The sequence below is a fragment of the Hylobates moloch genome, unplaced genomic scaffold (genome assembly GCF_009828535.3).
Source record: "Hylobates moloch isolate HMO894 unplaced genomic scaffold, HMol_V3 SCAFFOLD_36, whole genome shotgun sequence".
Classification (NCBI taxonomy): Eukaryota; Metazoa; Chordata; class Mammalia; order Primates; family Hylobatidae; genus Hylobates; species Hylobates moloch.
The window spans coordinates 713,638-733,581 of NW_026652311.1; the positions used below are offsets into that span (position 1 = coordinate 713,638).

At 39.4% G+C, this 19,944-nt stretch overlaps 1 protein-coding gene across 1 annotated transcript in view; it reads right to left on the reverse strand.

Annotated features, from left to right (window-relative positions):
• Positions 1-19,944, reverse strand: part of LOC116463426 (schwannomin-interacting protein 1) — a 597,626-nt gene that overhangs the window by 172,548 nt on the left and 405,134 nt on the right. The gene's annotated exons all lie outside the window — the stretch shown is intronic.

Sequence of the window (19,944 nt, forward strand, 5' to 3'; positions counted from 1 at the left end):
TTATTAAATACAAAATGAATTTAAAAAGTGAAAGATAAAGAATGTTTACTTTCTGCTGAAAACAGGAGCTAAATAGGCTGGGCATGGTGGCTCACACCTGTAATCCCAGCACTTTGGTAAGCAGAGGCGGGAGGATCACTGGAGGTCAGGAGTTTGCAACCAGTCTGGCCAACATGGCAAAACCCCGCCTCAACTAAAAATACAAAAATTAGCTGGGCTGGCTGGCAGGTGCCTGTAATCCTAGCTACTTGGGAGGCAGAGGCAGGAGGATCCCTTGAACTCGGCAGGCAGAGGTTGCAGTGAGCTGAGATGATGCCACTGCACTCCAGCCTGGGTGGCAAAGTAACACTCTGCCTCAAAAAAAGAAAAAAGAAAACAAGAGCATAATAAACAAGAAACATTGCTGAAAGATAAGCTAGGGGAACGAAGGTCTTATTTAAATTTAAATATTTTACTGTAGTGTTTAGAATGTAATAAATTATAGCTCCTTCTAATGTTTACTGAGAAGGGCAAGATGTTCTCTAAGTTATTCAATTATTATTTATTTATTTATTTATTTTTAATTTTTTTTATACTTTAAGTTCTAGGGTACATCTGCACAATGTGCAGGTTTGTTACATATGTATACATGTGCCATGTTGGTGTGCTGCACCCATTAACTCGTCATTTACATTAGGTATTTCTCCTAATGCTATCCCTCTCCCCTCCTCCCACCCCACGACAGGCCCTGGTGTGTGATGTTCCCCACCCTGTGTCCAAGTGTTCTCACTGTTTAATTCCCACCTATGAGTGAGAACATGTGGTGTCTGGTTTTCTGTCCTTGTGATAGTTTGCTCAGAATGATGGTTTCTAGCTTCATCCATGTCCCTACAAAGGACATGAACTCATCCTTCTTTATGGCTGCATAGTATTCCATGGTGTATATGTGCCACATTTTCTTAATCCAGTCTGTCATTGATGGACATTTAGGTTGGTTCCAAGTCTTTGCTATTGTGAAGTGCTGCAATAAACATATGTGTGCATGTGTCTTTATAGCAGCATGATTTATAATTCTTTGGGTGTATACCCAGTAATGGGATTGCTGGATCAAATGGTATTTCAAGTTCTAGATCCTTGAGGAATCCCACACTGTCTTCCACAATGGTTGAACTAGTTTACAGTCCCACCAACAGTGTAAAGTGTTCCTATTTCTCCACATCCTCTCCAGCACCTATTGTTTCCTAACTTTTTAATGACCACCATTCTAACTGGTGTGAGATGGTATCTCATTGTGGTTTTGATTTGCATTTCTCTGATGGCCAGTGATGATGAACATTTTTTCATGTGTCTGTTGGCTGCATAAATGTCTTCTTTTGAGAAGTGTCTGTTCATATCCTTCGCCCACTTTTGGATGGGGTTGTTTGATTTTTTCTTGTAAATTTGTTTAAGTTCTTTGTAGATTCTGGATATTAGCCCTTTGTCAGATGAGTAGACTGCAAAAATTTTCTCCCATTCTGTAGGTTGCCTGTTCACTCTGATGGTAGTTTCTTTTGCTGTGGAGAAGCTCTTTAGTTTAATTAGATCCCATTTCTCAATTTTGGCTTTTGTTGCCATTGCTTTTGGTGTTTTAGACATGAAGTCCTTGCCCATGCCTATGTCCTGAATGGTATTGCCTAGGTTTTCTTCTAGGGTTTTTATGGTTTTAGGTCTGACATGTAAGTCTTTAATCCATCTTGAATTAATTTTTGTATAAGGTGTAATGAAGGGATCCAGTTTCAGCTTTCTACATATGGCTAGCCAGTTTTCCCAACACCATTTATTAAATAGGGAATCCTTTCCCAATTTCTTGTTTTTGTCAGGTTTGTCAAAGATTGGATGGTTGTAGATGTGTGGTATTATTTCTGAGGGCTCTGTTCTGTTCCATTGGTCTATATCTCTGTTTTGGTACCAGTACCCTACTGTTTTGGTTACTGTAGCCTTGTAGTATAGTTTGAAGTCAGGTAGCGTGATGCCTCCAGCTTTGTTCTTTTGGCTTAGGATTGACTTGGCCATGCGGGCTCTTTTTTGGTTCCATATGAACTTTAATGACATCTACATTATTGGCCTGCCCATCCATTAATTTTAAAAAATTGAATTAATTGCCAACATTAAAAAGCTCAGATGATCTTTGCATAAAAATACAATATGGTGAATAAAATGGATTTTTACTTTGCATACATTCTACATATTGTCACTCCCTGCCCCCAGAGGATGGACAGCTGAAAGGGACATTTCTAAGCTGGGCAGTCAGATGTGATTTAGCTTTAACTTTGACCAACGAGATGCATTCAAGTGAGATTTAAAAGGCAGCAGTCCTGGCTGCTCCTGGTGGTAGGCATGATCAGATCAAGCCCTCTTTGGGGTTTTTTGTAGCAGCGTTCCTGCCACCAGCTTTGTAAGGGTCAAAAGGTGGATGGTGTCAGCAGCATCTTTAAGCTGTTGTTATTTTTGTTGTTAGTGTGACCCTGGATGGGTGAAGCATGGCTCTGGAACCAGCAGAACAGCAGCAGCAGCAGCAGCAGCAGCAATATCTTCCTAATCCCTAGGTCGTTCCTGGAGCAAACCGTTCGGGGGAAGCTTACCGATTTCCGGTCCTCTGACTCAAGCAGGGTTGGCAGTTTCCTTCAGAGCTGATTCTTCATTGTTCCCTGTCAGCAAGTCCTGGAGGCCTGGCCTCAACACACTGTAAGCACCTAATTCCCTGTGTTGAAGCCCTTTGCACTTTATGCTTAAAATAGCTAGAGTGGTTTCTGTTTTCTGTAATAGAACTCTAATACACTGGAAAAATAAGAGACCTAGCAACATCTGGCCCTATTTCAGTTCTGATAACAATAGGCTGGTTATGAGCAATAGGCTCTAGGTTGCATAGTCCCTACCACCCCTTATTGTAACCCCCAAATGGAGACCATTTGTCAAATGCTATTTTATCATTGTATTTTTTAGTGTTTGTTTTTAACAGACATCCATTTCTCTTCATTGTTTTACCTTCTTGCACTCTGTAGGGATTTGAGTTTGAATCCTTACTAATACCTACCCGAAGCTTGGTGGAAAACACTTTTTTAAAAATTTCTTAAAGAATATAATTCTTTCATTTTGAACATACTCCAAAATGTCCACTAATTAAAGCCAGAAAACTGGACACCTAAACTGCATTATTTAGGTCCCAGTTAAAAGTGTTTTTACTGAACAATGGAACTAGTGTTATTAATCCTAAGGGTGTTGTTGAGGAAACTGTAATGTCACCTCCATAGGGACACAACAAAGAGATTTCTTTCAAGTCAAGTTTTATCTTATAATCGCGTAATAGGTCACGCTTGCTTTTTGCATTGGCTGTTAGAAAGTTAGGGCCAGAGGCTACCTGAAGGGCTGACTTCTCACACTGTACATGGCTTTATTTAGGCTTTTATGTTGTGTACTAGCCCTACTCCTGACTGAGTCTCATGGTTACTATCCTGTTTTTTCCTTTAGCAGATTTATTCATATTTTTTAAAAAATTCCATCATATTCATATTTTTAAAACATTCCATTAAAATTCTTTTAGTTTTATAGTTTCAGATCTTACATTTAAGACTTTAACCCATTTTGAGTTGATTTCTTTAAATTTAATTTTTGTTTCATATTGACAAATAATTACATATTTATGGGGCAAAATATGATGTCTTAGTACATGTATACATTGTGGAATAAACAAATTAGACTCATTAACATATCTGTCCCCTCACATACTTATCATTTCTTTGTGGTAAGAACATTTAAAATCCACTTTTAGGAATTTTGAAATATACATTACATTATTTTAACTGTAGTCACCTTGTGCAATAGATCATCAGAACTTGTCTCTCCATCTAACTGAAACTTTGTACCCTTTGACTAACACTTTCCCTTGCTCTGCCTGCTGCCTTCCCCTCCCCTCCCAGCCTCTGGTACCAGAGAGATCATGCGGTTTTTTCTGTGCCTGGCTTATTTCACTTAGAGGCATGTTCTCTGGATTCCACTATGTTGTCTCAAATGACAAAATTTTGTTCTTTTTTAAGGCTGCATGTTATTTCATTAGGTATATCTAGCATATAAAAAAAAAAGCAATTCATCTGTGGATGGTCACTTAGGTTGGTTCCATATCTTGGCTGTTGTGAATAGAACTGCAGTGAACATGGAAGTGCGAACATCTCTTCAACATACAGATTTCATTCTTTTGGATGTATACCCAGAAGTGAGATTGCTGGATCATATGGTAATACTATTTTTAGTTTTTGGAGGAATCTCCATATTATTTTCCAAAATGACTGTACTACTAATTTGCATTCCCACCGATAGTGTGCAAGGGTTCCCTTTTCTCCACATCTTTGCCAATACTTATATCTCATCTTTTTGATAATAGCCATTCTACAAGGTGTGTGGTTTTTATTGTACTATGTTTAATACCCCTATTAAATCTTCCTGTAACAAGATGGAGAATGAATATTTTAATAAACCGCCTTCACTTCCCCTGCTCTATTCCTTTGATTATTTCTAATAGACATCTGTTCCTTAGTTCTCTCTGCTTCCCTGTGCTCAAGCATGCATTTCCTCCAGTGTCTTAACAGACAAAGGCTATTCATGGTTGTGTTTGGGATTTTGCAATCTAACAAATATTCTAAAGATATGGTCAAGTCAAAGAGTGAGAAACTTTCAGCAGAAATCAATTCGTTCAGTGATTATTGCTAAGAATCGCAGGAGCTACAGATTTCTGTGTAAATCAAATGGAAGACTCAGTTTTTTTGGGAAGCAAATAATTATACTTCTTTTGATGACATAAGACTGAGAAATATCCAGCATCTGATCCTAAGCTAACCTGTTTTTTCCTTTTTGTATTAAATATTTTATTTTGAAATAATTATAATTTACATGCTATTGTAAGAATAATACAAGAGCTTTTGTATAACTTTTACCCAGTTTCCCATAAGGAAATATCTTACAAAACTAGAACAATATCACAGCTAAGATATTTATAGAGATACAGTCAAGATACAGAATATTTTCATCCTCACAAGAATCCCTCATGTTGCTCTTTTATAGCCATATTCCCTTCCCCACCAACCCCACCCCCTCTTCAATCCCTGGCAACCACTAATATTTTCTTCATTTGTATACTTTTTAAGTTTCAAGAATGAGCCAATCTCTTTGGCTGGCATAAATGTTCATCACCAGTAAGTACACTACACTTACCAGCACCCTTCCCTCATGTTGATCCATTATTTGCTCTTCTCTAACCTATTCTGTGCCTGAGAAGGCTGATCTTTGAGGATCACATGACCCAGGCTCCCTGTTCTCTGGCTTCCAATTGGGTTCAGCTGTTGAAGGAACTTGCAGAAAATGGAGGGAGTGGGAGAAGAGTGATGTAAGAGTATTCGTCCCCCTGTGCGCCTCCCTACTCCAATTCCTTATCATGATTAGGGCACTGGCTACATTAGCTGTGTTGGAAGATTGCAGCTCCAGTTAGGGGGTCCTACTTCCATGGCTTGAGGTTCTCTTTAGACTCAGGTCACTTGGTTCATTGCCTTTTAGGCCTAAGGGTGACAGCTCTCCATGCTTGCTAGTTCCTGCGTACCTCACCATCTCACATTGGTTTCCTTAACCCTGCCCATACCTCTGTAAATGTGTGAAGGTTTCATAAAACCTTTCTCAACCAAACTCTTTGAGTGGGCCATTGGTGCCTGTCAAGTCCTCATTGATGGAGTGATTTTAAGGATTGGTTTAAAAACATCTGCCCTTGGTTTAAAGCTTTTAAGAGAGAGAAACTTTCATTCATGCCTATTTCCATTCATCTATGCAACTTAAAAAAAATTCATCCTCTCTCTTTTCTTCTGTCCATCCCTCTTCATTTTATCTTCTTGACCACTGTCCTAACTTCAAATGCTACATCTAAGCAATTTAGGCTTTCTCCTGGGGGACCTCCAACTTAGCCTTTTATCTTACCATCTCTCTTCCTTGGCCTCGGAGGAAAGGATCCAACAGGTCATCTCTGGAGACTCATCTTGAATGTAGGACCCATTTGTCTCACCACAATTGCCTACATTTGGAGTGAGTGTGTAGGTTATGTGTTGAACTCTTGTCTTGTGCTTTCTTCTCTGTGCTTTCCCCTCTCCCCTTTGCCAGAATGGACCCAGGCTTTTTGTGTCTCCTGACTCAGGAGTTTTGGGAAGACTCAGGCCCACTTTGTATCAGGCACTGTTCTAGCCTAAGTCATCAAAGACACTGGCTTTGTGTTCTGGAATATAGGGAGAAACAGATATTTTGAAGAGAGGGAAGAAGAATAGGAGAGAAAGAAGTGGGAGGGAGAAAGATAAGAAAAAAGAGGAAGAGGAGAAGAAATACCAGAGAGAAGAGAGTGCTTCAGATGAGAAAAGGGACAGAAACCTTGGTCAGGTGAGTTGCCTGCTGTCGAGGGGTGAAGCTATCTTGGAAAATGAATTTATCAGGCACCACTTTGATGAATTGAAAATTAGGGGGGACAAAGGAATACAATAATCATTAAGATTGCATTCCTCGATCTAGAACAATTCTTTGATCTACGGAAAAATTTCCCTGATTTAGGCAAGAGTAATATTTAATTAGGTTCAAAGAAAAATGAAAAATTATGGGATTTTGTTCATAACAGATTTGTGGACCATGGTTCACACTATCTACTATTAATGATTTGATAATCCCAGCCTTAATGCTGAGATTTTCAGGATCCAAGAATGGACTGTTTTGTAGTTTAAAATGTTCTTGTTCTGCCTTCAATAAATAACTTGTCATTGTCATTTCATGTCCATTTATGGATTATCACTAAAGTTTAATAAACACTACACATTGGCTTGGGATAATCATTTTGCACCCCTATTTCATTTATCTTAACCCTGTGAAATATATATTTTCCTAATTTTGCAGATAAGAACTCTTAAGTGCTGAGGGCTTAAATAACTTACCTAAGGACACACAACTCATATGTGGAAGGTGTGGAATTCAGCTCTATCTTTTAATGATTATGCCATATTGCCTTTTGATGAGGCATATTTTATTCAATGATCTTGACCGCTCTTCCCTTTTCTCCTGGGTAGCTCCCACACATCCTTTGGATCTCTGATCAAGAATCATATACTTAAAGAGCCATCCTCACATTCCTGCCCAGGTATACCCCAAATAAAAGTTATCATAGCACTGTGCATTCCTCCTTTGTAACACTTGCCACCATTGAAATTTTATTTGCTTGTGTGATTATTTTGTCTACCTTCTCTCCCCTAGACTGTGAGCTGCATGAAAGAGGCCATGTCTCATTTTGTTCCATTACATCTCCAGCACTTAAGACAGTGCCTGACACATAACGAGTGCTGAATAAATGCTTGTTAATTGATTAAATGAATCCTTTGTCTTTATTTCATAGAATTAAGGATTCTTAGAGTCAGAAGTCACCCCATCCCACTCACCCTTTAGAGGTCCTTTGGCACCATTTTAACCAACTGGTCAACCAACTGATCTTGAACACTCCATTTTTGGATGGGTCTGACTGCCAGTGGCAGACACTGTTCAGGGGAGTATAGTAATGAGCTCCAGTGCTCTCCCTTACCCTACAACTCATGAAAGACTTCACCCAAGTTTTTTCTTCTTTAGACTGTGTGTGCCCATTGCTTTAGACTACTCTCCTAGGATCATTCTATCTGTATTCTCCTGAAAGTGTGCGCCTCATGTTTGGTATTCAGGGAAAAGATCTCTACATTAGATAGGGTCTGACCAGATTTATTAGATTCTGAAGTGATATTCTGCTAATTTAATCTCACCACTAATTTATACAGAGTTTTCAGACAACTTCAACTTCCATTTAAAATATGTATAATGGAGGTAGTTTGATCACTGCTCAGTGTTTCCTAAGTACCTGTGCTGTGCCTCTCTCTTCCACACCACTCTGTTCCCCTTGACATACTGGAAGCCAAAAATTGTCATTCACCCTATTTAAAGGATTGGCAAGAGGCTTAAGGGTATCCTGGAGAATTGAGAAATGGGGAATATTCATATGGGGCAGTATAGGTGGAGTTAAAAAAAAGTCTTGGGATACAGGTGAATGTTCTTAGGCTGAAAAAACCACAGATGGCATGAGAACACCTACTGATAGAAGGAAGAGCAAAATAGCCCCTCTACCCATGTTGTATGTAGTGTTCTTTCAAGCTATAATTAGTTATCTCAGCTCCCCATGAAGCTCCTGTGCATTCTTTGGATCCCTGATCAAGAATCATATCCTAAGGCCCGGTGCAGTGGCTCACACCTGTAATCCCAGCAGTCTCGGAGGCCGAGGCAGGTGGATCACGAGGTCAGGAGTTTGAGAGCAGCCTGGCCAAGATGGTGAAACCCTATCTCTACTAAAAATACAAAAATTAGCTGGACGTGGTGGTGCATGCCTGTAGTCCCAGCTACTTAGGAGGCTGAGGCAGGAGAGTTGCTTGAACCTGGGAGGTGGAGCTTGCAGTGAGCCGAGATCGCGCCACCGCACTCCAGCCTGGGTGACAGAGAGAGACTCCATCTCAAAAAAAAAAAAAAAGAGTCATATCCTTAGAGCAGCATCCTCACGTCCATCCTGCTACTGAACTCCAACAGTTCTGCGTGGTCTTCTGATGTTGACCATCTTCACCTTCACCAGACCTCTTCCCTGAGTGACTCCTGGTCAGGTTCTCCTCTCCTCCATCCCTGACTCCAAGTGCTGTTCTCTCTCTATATCTGCCACTTCTCCTTGAGGGGAAGCTGAGGTCTTGGCCCTTCATCTAATCTCTTTCTATTTCTATGTCGTGATCTCTGGGGACCCTCAAGATGCTGCTTTGGTTCTCAAAAGCATGCTTCAGAGTCACAAAGCCAAACATGTACCATTTATTCTCTTTTATTGTCAATGTAACCATCCTACTTTCCTGAAGACAATGTGGTCACATAGAAGGAAGCTGGAAAAGAAAAACCCAAAATTAATTTTTGAAAATTTTGTATTGTTGGCCGGGCACCATGGCTTATGCCTGTAATCTCAGCACTTTGGGAGGCTGAGGCAGGTGGATCACCTGAAGTCAGGAGTTCAAGACCAGCCTGACCAACATGGTGAAACCCTGTCTCTACTAAAAATACAAAAATTAGCCGGGCATGGTGGCGCATGCCTGTAATCTCAGCTACTCAGGAGGCTGAGGCAGGAAAATCGCTTGAACACGGGAGGCGGAGGTTGCAGTGAGCCAAGATCGTACCATTGCAGTCCAGCCTGGGCAACAAGAGGGAGACTCCCTTTAAAAAAGAAAAGAAAAAAGTAAAAAAAGAAAGAAAGAAAAAGAAACAAAGGAAGGAAGAAGAAAAGAAGAAAGAGAAAGAAAGAAAGAGAAAGAAAGAAAGAAAGAAAATATTGTATTATTACAATTGTGTTGCTGCTAAGCTATATCTGTATTTGTGCCATGAATTCTTTTGGCCTCAATAACATAATCTGAACACTTGAATAGAGGTTTACTTGGTGTTGAAGAGATTATTTTGTTTAAAGGAAATTCCCATTTTAATTTTCAATGGAATTGCCTAATATGAGATATAGTCTTTCATTAAAAATGCCCATTTATTCAAGAACCATTTATTAAGTGACTGCTAGATGCCAGGATGTTTGCTTTTCTACTTTCCTTATTTAAAAAGCATGTGCCTGGGAATTATCAGAATCTATATACTCTGAAAATGAACAAGATAGTCTTTGTTCTAATGGACTAATCTTCTAGTGCAATTTTTTTTTTTTTTTTTTTTTTAGAAAAAATTGCTGGAGTTCAATGGCACCATCTCGGCTCACTACAACCTCCACCTCCCAGGTTCAAGCGATTCTCCTGTCTCAGCCTCTCAAGTAGCTGGGACTATAGGTGCACGCCAGCACACCCAGCTAATTTTTTGTATTTTAGTAGAGACAGAGTTTCACCGTGTTTCCCAGGCTGACCTTGAACTGCTGAACTCAGGCAATCCACACGCCTTGGCCTCCCAAAGTGCTAGGATTACAGGCGTGAGCCACTGTGCCCGGCCTAGTGCAATTTTAGTATGGATATATTCATGTATTCATTCAACATGTTTTCTGAGCCCCAGCTTAGCCTTTGGCACTCAGTGTAGGAAAGACACGGCACCTGTACTCAACTGTAGTGGACAAAATAGATAAATAAGACAATAATTACTTCAAAGAGTCTTTAAGGTTATTTGATGCAGACAAAGAAGGCCTTGAGTCAAGGAGGACTTCTCAGAGGATGTGAGCCTTGGGCTTTAATTGTGGGGATGAGAGTGAGTTTATTAAGTGAGGAAATATGAGATAGAGGCTTCAGAACTTGCAAAACACAGAGGCAAAAGAATGAAGAGTATGTTTGGAGAATGACAACCTGTAGACCAAGCAGAATGACTTTTGTCCAAATATAGTTCATCACGTAAGAAAGAACTTAAGTTCTCTGAATCCCTGTGTTCCTTCTTTCTTAACAGGAATAAAAATTTGACAGCTTAAGTGGAAGCCATCCACATGCTTGCTGATATGAATGAACTGTATCATGCTGAGAGAAACTGGTGCCTCAGAAATGCTTCAGCACACTAGAAAGCAGAGAAGTGTCAGGGGTTGGTTCCAGAAGTGAGATTGCTTGGGAATCTATTTTTTTTTCCCTAAAATATTATGGTATGTCCTGCTGTGGGACCTCTAGTTCAATTCTGCAGTTTTTTGTGACACAATTTACCCATATCTGTATGGTATATCGCTACAAATCCTGGGAAAAACCCATACCAGGCTTTGGTAGATATCACTTACTGTCAAGCATGACTTCAACATTTCCTCTACCTTGTGTTCTTAGGTTAATAAGAGGAAATGCTTTTGAAAATTGAACATTTATGGAAGACAGTTTGGAAAAACAATTTTCTGCAATGTAAGTGGTTGATGGAGTTTTTATTTATTCAATCTATAAGTGCCCTGGGATGCTCCTTGGTACTGCGAATGAAGTTCTTGAATCATTTGATTCTTTGTGACTGACCCTTCTTACCTGCTTCAGTCTAAACAGAAAGGTACCACATTGGCTTCTAATCACTCGGCTGAATTAAGATCAATGCTATGAATTCAGCTCAAGATCCCAAATAACAGCCTCCTCCTTTACACCTCAGCACTCAGAGGATGACTAGTAGATAAAGAATAAATGTATGTACTATGTCAATTATACTGACAATTGTTTAGGGAAGAATTGCCAATTTTATAAATGTAAATGCAAGTAAAAGGACATCATTTACCTTTTAACTGATAGATCTACTTGTTTCAAAAGGTCATCACAAACTTTTGCTATTTCTTGGTCTTGAAAATAGCCCTTTCATTGAACTGGAAAAAAACATTTTAAAGTTTTAAAACGTACAAACCCTGTATAATAAAGTTGGTATAGTTGAACCTTGGAAAATTAAGTGCATGAGTACAATTGCACTTTCTGTTTCAAATGCTTCACTGATTTTCTGAAAATTTCAATGAGAAACTAATATCAGATCCCAAGTTAACCTGCTAGGAGGAATCTGGACAAGTTATTTTCAGAGTGCATTTTTTCTTTTCAGAATTCGTCTTAGCTTCTTGCTCTTAGCTTAGATTTTGAAGCTCACTTCTTTAGATGTATTTTGTCAGGAGAAGATTAGGCTTGGCTTTATGAACTGTCATGGAAAAAGAGATGGCCAGAGGATCTTAATTTACATAGAAAAGTGAAAGGAACAGGCATTGAGTAAATTTCTGTTATAATTTTGACAATTAATAGTTTCTTGGGGTATTAGGAATATTATGAGTGACTTAATAGATTACTTTGGTTTAGTCAAAATTTACTCACAAAATGATAACTGAGGAGAAATTTCCTTCTGCCTTTGGAACATGTAATGAAATGAAGAATTTGGGGGATTTCTTCTTTATCTCCATCTCGTTTAGTGCCCCTGAAAACTGGGGTGATGAAGCAGTGATTCAGGAACAATGACCAATTACACTATGCCAACTGGAGATTTTATTTTAACTAGAAAAGTTTTGAAAATAATTCCGTTTTCATTACTACAAGTAAGTAAACTCTCTCAAGCTCGTGTATTATTCAATGTCAAAATGGATTTATTTCCCAGTTAGAACTTTCAGGAAATTTGTCAGGATTCTGCAATGCCCCAACCTATACCCCAGGGTAACTCAAAAGTGTAGATTTGTATTGGGGTAGGTAAAATGATTATCATCTACATTTTACAGATGAGTAAATTGAGACCAAGCTTTGGAGCTTGGACTTCAATGTGGATCAGTCTTCATTCAAAGAACATGCTAGTAACCACTACACTATTCTGACTCATATTGCTTGAAGTCTGCCCAATGTCTCCTATTGCTCTTTCCCTCATGGTGCCTTTTTCCTCATGTAAACTATTTGCATGAGAAAATAGAATATAAGGCAAAGAAAAAAAAAAAGGTCACTGAGGATTGAGAGGGCCACTACATAGCCTTGAAAATCTAAGAAAATTATAAGGCAAATTACAAGGAAAATGGACAAATACATGATTGTGATCCAATATTTAAAAGTATATATAAAAAACAACAGATCACATAGAAAATATGTAGAACCCAGTATACAGAAAATATGCTTTCTTTTCAAGTATTTACCATGTATTAGGTTATAAAGGAAAATAAATGTTTAAATATAAGTTATTAAAGAATCAAGATCATACAAACCATTTTCTTTGATGACTATGCAATTAAATATCAAATTAGCAGTTAAAAGTACCTATTTCTTTGAAAATTTAAAATCACACCTAAAAACTCATGGTTTAAAAAGGATATAGTGTTGATAGTAGGGAAAGTTGTGAGTGTAGGGGGCAGGGGTATATAGGAACTTTGTACTTTGTGCTCAGTTTTGCTATGAACACAAAACTGCTCTAAAAAATAAAGTTTATTAACTATAAAAAAGGATGCACATACACTCACAATGAAAATGACAAAAATGTTAGAGTTGAATGACAGTGAAAGGCAATTTAAAACAGAAAGGGTAAAAAAGTTTACCATAGTTCCTTCTGTAGATAGAGATGATCATTCTCGAAAGTTTGGTGTATATTCTGGAAGGATATATTGAATGTTTACTCTGCCAGGCCTTGTGCTTAATATTATCGTATTTAATCTCATAACATCCCTATCAGATAGGAACTCTAATCATCCTCATTTTAAGATGAGGAAACTGAGTCTCATAGAGGTTAATTTGCCCAAGCATGTTAAAATCTAGGTTTTCTGATTACCATACCACACCACGTCACACCATGCCATGACATGACATACATACCTACTGCCTGTAACTTGCTTTCCTTTCCCCCCACCTTAATTTATTTTTCTGTTTCAGAACTGCATCTCTTTTTTTTTTTGAGATGGAGTCTCACTCTGTCACCCCAGGCTGGAGTGCAGTGGCACAATCTTGGCTCACTGCAACCTCTTCCTCCTGGGTTCAAGCAATTCTCCTGTCTTAACCGCCTGAGTAGCTGGGACTACAGGCACATGCCACCACGCCTAGCTAATTTTCATATTTTTAGTAGAGACGGAGTTTCACCATATTGGTCAGGCTAGTCTCGAACTCCTGACCTTAGGTGACCCACCAGCCTCGGCCTCCCAAAGTGCTGGGATTACAGGCACGAGCCACCATGCCCAGCCCAAACTGCATCATTTTCTACCATTACAAACAATAAAGCAGTGAACACTCTCCTACATACATATGTACTCTCTTCTCTAATTGTTTACTTAGGAGAAATTACTAGAAGTTGTATTATTACACCAGCTATTGATTTTTACATTAACATCTGTTAAGCATATTTTATTCTATAATCTATCTCCCCTTATTTCATGCCATTAATTTGCTGGAGAAACTGGGTAATTTATTTTTGGAGAAACTGTATCACTTGTCCATCACTCAGGATTTGCCTGAGTACTTAATTTGCGTGTCACTTGGCTTGTTTCTCTATCCCCTGTGTATACTGTAAACTGATCATTATGTGGAGGTTAGATTAGGTATAGATTCAGTCTTTCAGGATAAGAGTCAATTGTGTCTGGTGAAAGCAATTCATGTACTTCTGATGTGACAACATCCCATTTTATTAAGGTACAAAACTTTCTAAATGGTGGGTATGGTTACCTCTGAGGTCTGCACCCTGTGAAATGAGATGGCCTGGCATTATAGAACATTAGCACCAATTGCACCCATTGTATCTTCCTAGTTATAATTTTCAGGCACATGAGATCTCTTCCTAGTATACCTTCTCCACCTCTCCTTTCCTTCTTTGCCTAACTTGGAAAGCCTTTCTATTGTGCCTTTCATGAGTCACTGGGAGAAGCTCTAGCACAAACTACTTGCCACCTGTTTCTTCTTCTTCTTTTTTTTTTTTTTTTGAGAAGGAGTCTCGCTCTGTCGCCCAGGCTGGAGTGCAGTGGCGCGATCTCGGCTCACTGCAGGCTCCGCCCCCCGGGGTTCACGTCATTCTCCTGCCTCAGCGTCCCGCGTAGCTGGGACTACAGGCGCCCCCCACCTCGCCCGGCTAATTTTTTGTATTTTTAATAGAGACAGGGTTTCACCGTGTTAGCCAGGATGGTCTCGATCTCCTGACCTCGTGATCTGCCCGCCTTGGCCTCCCAAAGGGCTGGGATTACAGGCGTGAGCCACCGATCCCGGCCTGCCACCTGTTTCTTAAAGAGTATCTTAAAGATACTCTCACTCTATTTGCTTATGCCATCACTAGGTAATGTTTGAAGGAGAATTTTCACATAATCCTGTCATACCTCATCTTAGTGATGAAGACTTGGAGAGAATTCTGCTAAGATCCAGTACTAAGAAGCTAAGATTCTCCAGACTACCAATGTCTCTGCTCATCTTCCCATGTCCATCCTTGCTTCTCCCTGTGTGGATGTGATACTTCCCAAAGCCTTACAACCGGAGTTCGCACAGCCCTCCAGCATAATCTTGGCTCTCACTTCCTTGCTCATCTCTCAAGTCTGCATTTTGTGGATAAACATCCCAGACGACTTCACTCAACACTCCTTCCTGGGTGTTACCTGCTTCTACTGGGTTCACTCCAACCCTCAGAGAGAGACCCAGCCAGAAATCCAGATGTAACATAATGGTTAAAAGCACAGGCTCTGGAGCTGGTAGATCTAGGGTTGAAATTCACCAATAGCACTTTCTGTCAAGTTACCAACATACACAAGTCGCAATTTCATAGTTCGTAAAATGGGGATATTAATATTTATTATATAAGGTTGTCGTGAAGATTAAATATAATAGAGCAAATGCCTAGGTCAATGACTGACGTGTGGTAAATGCCCAAAGAATAGAAGCATTATTATGAGTGTTAGCATATTCCCATACTCATGCTATGTTCCTAGATCTTTAGCTTCCACTGGGCACAGAGACGTAGTATATAAAATCTTGGTAATTAATAGAGAACATAAAATAATAAAGCAAAGTCAAATTTAATAAAGTCTACACAAAGTAATAAAATGTTTTTGAGGATAGAATAAGATCATAGAGCTAGAAGTGGTCTTAGAAGTAACTAAACCCAGACCAGTGCGGTGGCTCACACCTGTAATCCCAGCATTTTGGGAGGCCGAGGCAGGCAGATCACTTGAGGCCAGAAGTTTGAGACCAGCCTGGCCAACATGGAGCAACCCCATCTCTACCAAAAACACAAAAATTAGCCAGTCATGGTGGTGCACGCCTGTAGCCTGTAATCCCAGCTACTTGGGAGACTGAAGCACGAGAATTGCTTGAACCCAGGAGGTGGAGGTTGCAGTGAGCCGAGACCATGCCACTGCACTCCAGCCTGGGTGACTGAGCAAGACCCTGCCTCAAGAAAAAAAAAAAAAAAGAACTAAGTTCAATTCCTCATTTTACAGTTGAGACAAATAAGACCTAGAGAAGTTGAGGGATCTTCTGTACCTATCAAGCAAGTGCGTTGCAATGCGAACCCATGTCTGCCTTTGGCCAGGATGTTTTCTGCCACAATGCATTGGTAGTAATGACTCACTTGAAATTTATCTTTTGGCCTTGCACAAATGATGGATTACATGCCAAAATTCAAAAGAAAAATTTCTGAGTGGTACTTGTACTTTCTAGATATTTTGATGAAATGAAAGAATCAACAAAAATTTATTCGAGAGAGGGGAAAAAAGACATGCTTGAAAAATACTGGGGAACGTATCCTTTCTTTGAAGGGTGGGACTGATATTTATTACCGTTGCTGGCAGACACTGGTCTCAGGGAATGTATTCCCACATTTAAATGTTATTTCCAATAAAAGAATTAAAAGATTCAAATAATTTCCTTTGAATATAATTATAAAATTATCATGATAATACACAAGAAGAGTTTTGTTGCATCCCCACATATAAGTTCTGTGAGGGGAACTAGTGGAAAATCAAAAGCAAGCCACCATGACAGGCTGTTGCTGAAAGCAGATGTGTGTGGTGCCAAATGCTTGGCTGAAAGGATGCTCATTTTTGGTTTTTCTTTAACTATCCTTTTATTCTCTTTGTCTCTTGCTAATTATTATGCATAGACAAATACATATATCAAATTTTAATTTCTCCATCACACTGTACAAATGATAAAATAGCACTTGCAATCTGCTTTGGTAATTTTTGAACTGTAACTGTGCTTTAATTTGTACAAGTGAAATGCATTTCATTTGTCTTCAAAGTAAATATTATTCAGCCCAACATTTTTTTTTAGATTATCCATTTCAATATCACTTTTCTAAAAACTATCTATGATCTATTATTGTTACTTCTCAATTGTTGATGCATATCAATACCACCACAATTTTTGTATTCTAATATTTTATATTAAAGAAGATTTTCAAATGAAATGTGATTGTATTTCACACAGTTAATTAATTAATATTCATTAAATTCAATAAAATTACCAAAGCACCTACTCTGTTCCAGAAACAGTATCAGACCCTGGAGATACAGAGGTAAATAATGTATGGTCCTTGCCTCACTAGACCTATAGCTTAATGGGATTATATCCATCCCCTTGGCCTTAATTACAATCTACATGATAATGACTTTCAAATTTCCAGACCTGCCTCTATTGTGTCCACTGAGCTTATCATCTTTCTCTCAAAACTGCCTCTCTCTCCATCCAAAAATTTCCAGTTACAGGAATGGCACCCAAAACTACCTAAATCTAAATATTTGGGATTATCCTTTAGTCTTTCTTCTCCCTCATGTCTTTTTCCTAATAAGTCAACAAATCCTGTTAATTCTACCTTGTAGGCAGCTCTAAAGTTTGTCTACATTTATTCTTTCCTACTGGTACTATCTAGTCCAGCCCACTAGCATCTCTCACTTGGATTAGTAACAGCATCCCAGTTAGCCTCCCTGCATCTTTAATGGGCAGCCACAGTGACCACTCTAAAAGGCATGTCTGACCATGTCACTACCCTTAAAATCGTTCAATGGCCTTTCCATTGTTTTAGGGATAAACAAATCTGACTTCCTTAGACAAGGCTTTTACAGCCTTCCACTAGCCAGCACTGCTGTCACCGCTCCATCTTGCTGTCTTGCCAGTGCCCTACCTTTCTCCATTAATAATGAACTTATTTCACTTACCTAAAGAGAGGCCCCATGCGTGTGCTCTCTCATTTCTAAGCCTTTAATGGGCTGATCTCTTTTCCTGGTACATATCTCAGGCTCAACCGAAGGATGGCTCCCTTAGGAAGCCTTTCCTGACCTCCTAGATTGTATTAAGAACCCCGACACCCACAGAGTCTTCTACTTTACCACCTATGGATCCATTATTGTTACTTCTCAATTGTCTTTCTCCCTGCTAGCCTGTAAGAATCAGAGAGTAGAAAACTTGTCTAAGTTGCCCACTATTGTAGGACACATAGTAATAAATATTTGTTGAATGAATAAATGAAACTGACAAAATAAATATGTTATTTATGGCAAGTGCTCTAGTAGAGGTATTTAGAGAGCTATGGAACCCAAATGAAGGGCGCCTAAGTTGGAGTTGGGGTTCAAGGAATACATGTACTGCTCTCAGCACAGTGGGTGACACATGGCAAACTGAGTTTAAGGGACTAATAAGAGCAGTAAGAGTTAACTTCACTATTCACAGGAAGAAGGGCATTCCAAGTAGAGAAAACAGTCAGTGTATGTGAAATAATGGAGGTGTGAATCAGCAGCAGGGGTTACAGGAGCTACACACTGTTCTATATGGGTGACATAGAGATTGCATGGATGGAAGGTAGGTTGGTGGAAAAGGAAGCCACAAATGTGAGTAGGACCTGATTGTAAACCATTTGTTATAAACCAAGGAGTTTGAAAATTATTCTGAAAGCTAAGGAGATTCAGAACATGAAGTGACATATGCTTTGGGAAAAAAATGTGATAAGTTGCATAGGGAGAGAGGAATTTGATGGGTACCAGTGGCGGCAGCAATGTGATGTTTGGTGATGGGTGTTGGTAGGTTTGACTACTCAATGAGGTGGCGGGGGGTGGGGTAGGGCCATAAGTCAGGCCAGAAGTGATAAGAACCTACGTAAGGCAGTGACAGTGAAGATAAACCCATAAGGCTTGGTGAAGGAGTGGATGAGGAAGGTTAGTGAGCAGGAAGGGCCTTGGATCAACTCTATGTTTCTGGTTCAGGTGATTATATGGATAGTGGTCTCTTCACTGAGAATTCAGGCTGGCTTAGGGGGAAAATGAAGAAGGTAAACGGGCTGTATGGAATATGGAAACATTTACCACTAGAAGCAATGGGACAAATAGTAACTAGATCCTCACAGTAGTACTACAAAGCCTTTCTAACCAGTATGTAGCCAAGGTGCAAATCCAAGTCCCAAAAGGATTTATTGTACCCTATTAGGCCCTGAACTGTTCAAAGACAAAAGCCACATGGTGCTTTGATTCTCCCTGAGTCCTGACCACTTCAAAATCCTCAGTGAGAAGAGAGATGAAGGTGGAGAAAAAAGTAACTAGGTATGAGATGGAGCAGCTAAGTGGTTCTAGGAGTCAGAAGGTAGAACGCAGGATTGGAGTGACAGTGGGGATCGAATGGCAATTTATATGCTAACAGCAATGCAAGAAGAGAGTAGGGAAGACATAAGAGGAAGGGTCAATCGTAGGGCAGGATCTTGGAATATAAGATGAAAGCCTGTAACGGAAGAGAAAACCTGGCGGTGGGCATTTGATAGCCATATTAAGGGTTTTGGTCACTGAGAATGGCCTGATTGAAAATCTTCTCTAACACTGTTCACTAGGCTATCGGTCCTTATTAGAAGCCATTCAAGGTGTTTAGTTACGGGGTCAGCATAGGACTTCTAGTGACAGCACAGCCCCCTGCACATGGTAGGCACTCTATAAATATTTGTTGGGTCTATTAATAAATGAACACCAAATGTACAGATGATGATTTCATTCAGAAGAAAATCTTGCCATAGAAAACACTGGAGCAAGAAGCTCTAGAGTAGCTGGGGTGGAGCTTGTCTTCCATGGTGGGGAGAAGTCTTCTAAATAACTCAGCCCGCTAATTGCACTACTCAGCAATCAGTCAAGCATTGGGACCTGGTATGATAGATACATTGAGCCCAATCAACCAATTTACTGAGAATCATAAGGTAATTGAGATGCTCAGTTGGAAGGGACTGAAGTGCTGCTTCAGGAACCCCAGATATGTAGTTTTAAGGCAAATTGAGCTGAAATATTTCCTTATTCTATTAGCCCAGTTTCTGGAATTAATGAGCCCAAGAGAAGACCTTTCTTGAATCAGTGACAGAGTTGTTGCTCAGTTGTAAATTTAGGGGATTTGGATTATTCCAATATGCAATCCTTTAATTTTTTAAAATATGTCATTGTCATAACTTCTTTCTTCTTTCTTTCTTCTTTCTTTCTTTCTTTCTTTCTTTCTTTCTTTCTTTCTTTCT